Here is an 8,925-nt window from a genome sequence, read left to right on the forward strand (position 1 = left end):
GGGCTTAGTCCTGCACACTCACACATCTGCGTGCCCCGGGATGCCCACTGCGTGCATAACTCACCACACACATGTACACGCAGACACACTCATGCACAAACGGCGATACAAAAATGCACAAACGTGTATATATATACACACACACACACACTCACAGATTTACACACAACCGCGGCCTGCTTTCATCGTGCTGACAAGACTTAACCCCTCCCTCAGTAGCACCAACTGACTGCACAGCTGCTGTGGTCGTAAGTGTGTGTGTGAGTCAGATGTGCAGTGGGAGAAATCCTGCTTAATTGGACTGCTGCAGGCTTGGGAAAGACCCACAGTCACTCTCCACTTCTCTCTCTATTTTTCTCACGCCTCTCTCTCTCTCAATTTTTTTTTTCCTCTTTTTATTGTTAGTGGCTGCCGTCCGATTGTCCTCCTATTATCCTGCGTTTCTGTGATCAGCGAACAGGTGTTTGCATGTAGGCACGCTCATCAGGTGTGCCTCTCACAGCCACAGGATCTGACGAAAACCAGTGAGGAAGCTCTGCAGCGCAGCTCCATCACAATGAAACTATTTAAATACTTTACTTCATCAAGTACAAGACACTCTTTTTAGTGCAAATAGATGATAGGAACAATATACATATATATATATATATATATATATACACACACACACACACACACACATATATATATCCTAGGGCTTAAACGACGATTTTTTAGTTGACTAATGGTGGAAACGGAGTGACGTCGACTAGTCGATGACATCACACATTAAAAACACAGTAGAAAGTAACGCTTTGCAACAATAAATGTATATTCTTGACCTGCATACTTATTGTAAAAAGAAGATAGCAATGACCTAACTTCTACGGGGAAACTGAAGCTTGAACACAGGTTACTGTCGGCTGTCGCCCACGCTAACACCATAAACACCGTCAGTCAGACACTTCTAATATGCGGCTCTCGCTCGAAAAAAAACAAAAAAAAAACGCTCTACAACCACAGCAACAATGTCAACTAATAGAACACAACATAACGTATCAATACTTTGCGCCGCATGTATGTTTAGCCTATATACATGGGCTTCATCTTTAGTGAAGTAGTTCCGCACTGCTGCTAGTTTTTTGCAATGACCCATGGGATCCTCACCTGCCTTCTCCGAGGCGTCCGTGTTGTTTCTGTCACGTGATCGGCGACTAGTCGACTTCCTGCTTAAAGCTTCATGGCACAGCAGTGAAGTCGACTAGTCGGTACAACCCCTAATCACTCCCAAGACTATCGAGGTCATATACTGTAGTCATATACTGTAGTTCATGTTTTAGCTCAAACCAAACTGTTCTTTTAATGTGCCTATTAAAGCATACTACACCTTCTACATGGACATAAAGAAAAACTATACTAAATACTAAAAAAAGAAAAATAATATAAAACCAACTATCATATGTATGCTGTGCAATTTTAAAGAGTGGTGGATTTAACAACAAGTTGGATAAGTTATATTGACTGAAGGTGTGAAAAACCAGCATTTAAAGAAAATGACAAATCTCAGTGCTGTTATTTGTAATGCCTAAAATAAAGTCACAAACACTGGATGCTTGGTTATTTCTTGGTCTAGATCTCTTACTTACTGTGACAAAACCCAAACCAGACCTGATGCTGCTGATATGACATTAAATATATATATATAAGTGGCTTTTCACATTTTATATAATACGCACACTTATATTTTAAGTTAGTAAACTGACAGGCAATAAGTTAAGTAGTAGCATAAAGCCAAATAATATTTTAGGATTTACACTTACTAACGATATATAGCTTTCTAATCGTTTTTTAATAATTACAACCATAATCTTGAAGAAAATGGAATGTGCGAGTCTGCAAGCAAAAATGTGTTCAAGAGGTATCTGAGTAAAAGTGTTTTTCTGTCCCATCCTAGATGTATGAATCTCCTGCTGTTTGTGAATGAAACCTGCCTCTCTGGACATCTCGCTTCCTTCAACTTTCCTCTTCATCTCAGTCATCTCTCCCCCTCCTTTGTCCATACTTCCGCCCGTCCCCTCTCCTCATTTTCCCTCCTGACACCCTCCTCTCTTCCTCCTCCCGCTCTGAGCCCCGTTGCTGCTCACTGTAACTGGCAACTTTGCTTCTCTCCCCTTTTGTGGCGATGACAAAGGGGGCCAGTGCCCTCTCGCAGGCTATGTTACAGGCTGTCACATGAGGCGGACACTCTGGGACGGCCCAGCGTTATCTGCTGTGACAACTCAGATTACTTCCACAGCCTCCCATCTGATCAGCACATCCAATTCAATTAGTGGCAATTAGTCCTGGTCTCCCCCCTTCCTCCCCCTCCTCCCCCTTCCGCTGCCACCTTCCTCTTCATCCCCCTGCTGGGACTCTCCAAAAAAGCTGCCGAGCTTTGAGCAACTCGCTCAACCTGGCAGACCGGCTGATGAACAACTTTGGATCGACTTGTAGCCCCCCGAACCCTTGTCCTCCCCACCCTCGTCCTCCAATTATCTTCACATACACACACACGCACACACACAATGACGCATTCACACATTCATACTCATATGCACCGCCAAGAGCAGAAATTCAAAGTGACACGTCGCTTAGAAACCACAGTTTTCTGCACATAAACTCCCACAGGCTCAATTCAGGAGCAACACAGACAAATGCACATGAAGTACATGTACGATTAACACATAAATAAGTCCACAAATATAACAAATATCAGCTGATATCATTAATCTGTGTAATAACAAAGAATTTGTAAAGGGTCACACATGGGGAGGAAACACAAGGTTATCACCAAACTTTACCAAACTCCACAGCTCTGTGGAACATTTCAGCTTTTTGTTTTGTTTTTTTCTGTCCCAAATTTTTTAACTATATTTATTTGAATCCTTCTCAATCCTTCTCTTGGCCAGTTTTTCCACCTCAGCAGGCATCTTTTGGTGGTGGAGACCAAAAGCAGAGCTAAAACTGAAAGACTGTTGGACCTATATTTGTCAAATCGACCTATAAACTGAAGCCTTTTGTTAAAGAGATGAAATGAACAAACAGTTCAAAAAAAGAGGAAAGTCTTTAAAAAAGCCATAAAACACCTCAGGACCCTCAATGACCCCTCTGAATTTTTGCGACCTCTCGTGAAGAACTCGAGTTTTGGAAACATATTTAGTGATTAAATTCAGAAGAATTCAGAGAATATACCAGAAAGTATTCCACACCAATGTCCCCTTATTTGTTGATTCCCTTTGTGTGCTGGCCACCCCTCCTTCCCAATGCTTGGCCCTTTCCTCTCTCATTCTCGGCCCCCCACCCTCCCAACTGTGGGTCTGCGCACACCTGGCCTTCGCAAATTAGGGCCCTGGAAAACCAGCGAGCGGAGAGAAAAGCGGGATGCGTGGTGGAGCGAGGGGTGAGCAGGGGAGGGGAAGGGGGTGTTTGGTCGTCGGGGTCTTTTAGCATTCCGATGGAGCAAAAAGTTAATGACGACCCTATTGTGTTGCGAGAAAGCTGGCCGGAGGAGAAGTGTTACAGGGAATCACAGCCTGTGCCAGTGAGCAGCGACAAAGGTGGCCGGACTTAAGCTGCAGTGAGTTTTTGTCATATTTGTATCGCTTACAAGGTCGCTTTATGTCACACAGAGATAGTGCCCTCACTCATCCTCGTTTCTGCTAACGAAACAGCATATTTGTTTGGAGTAATGAGGGGACTTTGTTTAGCCGAGACAAACAAAACAAGACGCATGGATAATTTAGAGGCCTGAGTGAGTCCTCTGCGCTTCTGACTTCAATTACGTGAAAATACTTTAATTTTTAAATCAGCTTTTAATCATATCCAGTCACCTTCCAACTCCTTAAACTCCCTTTCTTGCCGCCGTCTTCATAAAAAGCCGCCCTAACACGCCCGCCTTCCCTGCAGGCCTTAATGCATGCTGACAGTTTCCCTCCGTAATTGGTGATCACACCCAGATGGATGGTTCCTTAATTTGCTGTTCCCGATAAAGCCAGGCAGCTCAAAGGAAAAGGGGCATCGGGGGGAGTTGAGCTGTGGAGTTGGCAGTGGGGGTGAGGGGGCGATTTTTGATTTGTTGGTTATAGATACAAGAGCAGTAAACACCCTAGGCTGCGGGCCCGACAGTTTGACCAAGCTTTTGTTCACACGTCCATTGAAAAGCAGAGAGGGGCCCCCTCCTCCGCCTTGACCCCCTCCTCTCCCTCCCTTTCCCCTTCCTCGATAATAATTTCCCTTTCTCTCTAGCACCCTCTGTTTTCAGTCCGGCCCGGAAGAGAGCACTGCATGAGCACTGGACGTATGCGTGCATGGGTGTGCGTACGTGTGTGTGTGTGTGTGTGTGTGTGTGTGTGTGAGCAGACAGAGGGCAGGATGAGGAAATGATCTCGTGTCCATGTGTGTCTTTCCCCTTTTCACTGACTAAATGGATTGCCAGAGTCCGAGTGAATGAAGTCTGAATGGAGGCAAAGAACGAAGTGAAGTTCCTGAGGTTATAGGTTACAGTCTGGGTAGGAACCTCTGCTCATGTGTGGTCGCTTTGGCTCTATTAGGGAGGACACAAATAGGGTGACGGACTGGGTTCGCGGCAGAGACCTCCTGCTACTAATGAGGGCAACTGCAGTCAAAGCCGTTCGGATGATCCAAGAGAGGTGAAATTAAATTAAAAGTGAAGCATTAACCATTTTGATATGTGATGCCAGCTGCTCTAAACAAAATGACATTAAAAACTTTGAGTTTAAGGTATGACAGATTGTTTTTAAGGCAGGCATCTTGACTTGCCACAACAAGAATATCAGATGTATTAATGATGGCTGTGTGTCCCTTGGGGGAGGTCCTTCTTTTGTGTATGCTGGTTCACTGTTATGGCTGACTAGGAATGGAGCCATCCTTTATTCCACTTACAATTTTGAAAAGGCTGAAATTAAAAATTTAAATAACAGTTAAAACCATCAAGTAATCGCATTCAAATTTGAACTACCTTATAATTTTTCTTCTAAAATGGAAAATCAAAGTACTGCCGGAAGAAACTTGTTGTTGTTAAACTAGAGACAACACGACTGAGGAGCAAACCTTCACGAACCACGGGAGGCGGCTGGATCCCTGTGAGCTCGCAGGATCTTTCGGGAATCCATCTTTCCAGGCTCCAAGCTACATGTTCATGGCTGAACAACAGCGGTAAAATCGATCACCAACGAACTCAAGGCAGATACACTTTAGTGCTAACTGACTGCTCGTTCGAAAGTAACATGATGTGGGCTTTTAATTCTGAAATCTTTCTCAAACTAGCTTCACGTGAGGCACGGTTACAAAACAGGACAGAGAACTATAGGTGAGCAAAGACGAACTAAGACGTCATTTTGGCGTCAACACCTTAAAGACTGCAGCCAATATCACATGCGTGATATGTGAAAGGAGATAACTCTCCATACCAGCAGGAGGCAGTAGACCGAGATCTTGGCTGGTTCTGTTAGCGTGTTGGTGGTTTCTGAACAGCTTTTGGACTGGAAAACATTCATGTACTGGCTGAAAAGACATCGGTGCAGAAACTGGGGCCATTGACGCTTGGCTTTTGGTCAGTGTCGAGCTTGGTGCGTCACGGCCTTTAAAGGCCAAGGTTGGCCACATGACACATTGATTGGGTCGTGTTTTTCCTGCACTCTGTATGAAGTTCGCCGATCATTTGCTGTTAATTGCTGTAAATGTCATACGTGCCGTCGGAGAACGGGAAGCTCGGCAGGCATTGCAACACCAATTGGCAACCGTCAATTACATTTCCTACAAATGTCTGCCTTGAAGCAACAATTAATAACAAACATTCACACGCCTTGGATACAGAAATATCTCATTTAACACAGTACAATGGAGGGACGAGATGAAATTCCAGAAAGCAAATGAAATGAAAGCCTATCACTAAAAACATCTCAGAAGCCCAAATCAATATCTGCTCAAGAGACAGTGACGGAAGACTAATATCCTCATAAAACTTCATTCATATGAGACAAGTGTCCTTAAGCTTTGAATAAGATACTTAAGACTCTAGTGCAGCAGCATTTAGACATCCAAGGACATGCACACACTCAGTTAAGATTGTTTTATACAAAATCTTAAGTATTTTCTTCGCTCTCATCTGTCTTTCAAACAAACCGCTTCATTTTTTTCTTATTATCACCTCACCTGTTATCCAAAGGCACTCTTGTGCCTTGTAAATAACACATTCCTTGTCAACGCTGCTGAATATCTGATTAGCCATTGTCAGTTTGCCTTGAATGCTTCATCAGTTTAGCGAGTCCTGGAGTACTTGATGATAACAAAATACAACATGCTTTCTGCACATAACGTCGCATTCATTAGACGAGGAAGCACTCTGCCGTGCATTAACAGCGTGTTTTACTCCTGCTGGACTCAGAGTGAAGGCAGAGAATGAAAGTGAAAGACATTGGCGTGGATTTAAAAGCTGGGTTCATCGTGTTTCCTCCAAGGTTTCGAGACTGTAGTGGTGAATGTTGAAAGATCTTTGCTTTAGGGAATGGCCGCATTGTGCTCTGGGAGACAAATGAAGAAGCCATCATGTGTCCTTGAGGTGTGATCAGTTTCTGAAAATCCACTGACCTAATCAAGCAAGATGAGCACAGGAGTGGTGTTTCCACAAAAGCAGCTTCATACCCACGGCCAAACCTATCACGTCAATTCGGAGCTTGGCCCATTGATTCGCAGCACGATGCAAAAAATAAATACAGGAATGTTCCTGATGCACTCGCTGATTGTTTCACATAATATTACAGCCGAGACATCTCAGTACGGTTAGAAATGTAAAAGAGGTGATTCAAAAACGTGGCCAGTTCAGATGTTTGAGTGCGCAGGAAAAACAAGGAAACGGGGGAATTGGCCTTGAATCCTCCAACAGCAGTGAATATAAACATAAGAATTTGGATCTTGAAAAGCAGATTTAGGCAACAGAGCCGCAGTCGTCAGAATGGGAGACTGTGGCCTCTCCTCCTACGACACCAAAGCTCCAACTCATTGTGCAAAAGGGCAAAGCACGATGTGCAATCTCAACATTTTAAGTCTTCAGCAGTCTTCTTTGTAGGTGAAGGGAAAATTCATTCAGCTCAGTGAAAGGTTGAGAAATTGAAATGGGAACAAAGCAATGACGGAGTGCGCTGTGTGCTTGTGCGAGGGAGTGACAATGCCACAAAATACAACTCACATACAATTCTTTAGTTTAAATGCGTATTCGTCCTCGTTTCAGCTGGAATTAGGCCTTGATTCTAGTGTTTGCAGATGGGGGCCGAAGATGAAATACGTTTGTCCTCTGAAAAGTCAGGCTTATTTGGTTTTGCACAACAATGCTTCAGTCAACCTTCAAAATGAGCCTGAAAAAAAATAAAATAAAAATGCTGCAAGCAGGAGAGGCACAATTTTATATAATCACGCCAGTTTTGTGATTTGATAGTTTTGTGGTGGTCTTTCACGAGTAATGGCAATAGCTATTTTTTTTGGGGGGGGGGGGGGGCTTTAGATGTGTGGATTCTTCCATCAGGGAGGCATGTGACCAGTCTCACTTTCATTCTGAGCAAAAGAAATAAAAAATATACTGTGCTGACCCCTCGTGTGGGCCCATCCATTCGTGTACACAGTAGTGTGTACACAGTAGTGTGTACACCTAGGGGGAGCAGTTTGGGGAATTAGGTGCTTGCTCAAGGCTCCTCAGCCATGGATGAGGTGCCTTGTGTTTTTGTGCCTAAGAAAAGATGCTTTAAGACCTGTAGGTTTCAAGGTGGAGCCACTGTGGATCAGATTTGTTCCAGTATGTCCCTCAACACCCTGTCAGCGCCTTGTGGCTTGATGGATTACCGAAGACACCTTGGAAGCATTATCATTTTCAATTCAATTCAATTCAATTTTATTTATATAGCGTCAATAACAATACAAATCGTCTCAAGACGCTTTACAAAACCCGGCCTGAAACCCCCAGAGCAAGCCTGATGGAGACGTTACTCAGGTGCCCATTTCTCCTGTGTCCAACACAACAGCCAAATCCCAGCCCATTCATGCAGCACTGTTATCAGTCATCATTTCATCAACGCACTCACTTTCGGGAGTGGTTTTATTTCATTCTCAGTAGACACATCAGATATTTTGACTAGTCATATAGCAGCAAACTGGGTTTGTTGAGTTTTCTTGAAGACATTTCACCAATCATCCACCAATTAGTCGTGTGGGTTTCAGGCGTGCACCAGCCACAGATGTTTCAAATGAACACCTAAAGTCTTCATTAAGAACTGAGGACGCCAATTGGACGACAGGTGAAACGTCTTTAAGAAAACTCAGCAAACCAGGCTGCCTTTTTTTCACCTTTGTTTGTTGGATATACCATGACCTGGAGGAGTCACAGTCACATAATACCTCATTCAGCGTCTCTGTAAACCATGGCAGTGTGATGATAGGACAACTCTCATAACTGCAGAAAGCTGAAATCCTAATGTTTTCAGTTACACCTATGCTTTTCTAATTACCTTTCAAGGAAGCTGGATCTGTGAAATCAAACAACAGTCCATCTTATAAGCTTCCAGTTGTAACTGATCTGCAGAGGCACAGACCAATCAGCATCCTTGTGAGGAACTACTGGCAATTATAGAAATGTTTTAGGTGTAACGATGGTCACTCCCAAAGGTTGGTTTGTCCTTCTGCAACAATAGCCTACACTGTAGTCTACTAGCCTACCAACTGGCCCAGACCTTTTAAGCATTTACAGTATATCTGCACCCTGGTTTGTCATGTTGGCATCGTCCTGAAATTGCGTCACCAAAATACTTGTTTGTGGAATTCCTGTGACATTGTGCTGAGTTTATTTTGGTACCTCCAACAGCGGCAACTGAAAGAGAGGATCATGTTGGAGTTGAAGCA

The sequence above is a fragment of the Chelon labrosus genome, assembly GCF_963514085.1.
Source record: "Chelon labrosus genome assembly, chromosome: 1".
Classification (NCBI taxonomy): domain Eukaryota; kingdom Metazoa; phylum Chordata; class Actinopteri; order Mugiliformes; family Mugilidae; genus Chelon; species Chelon labrosus.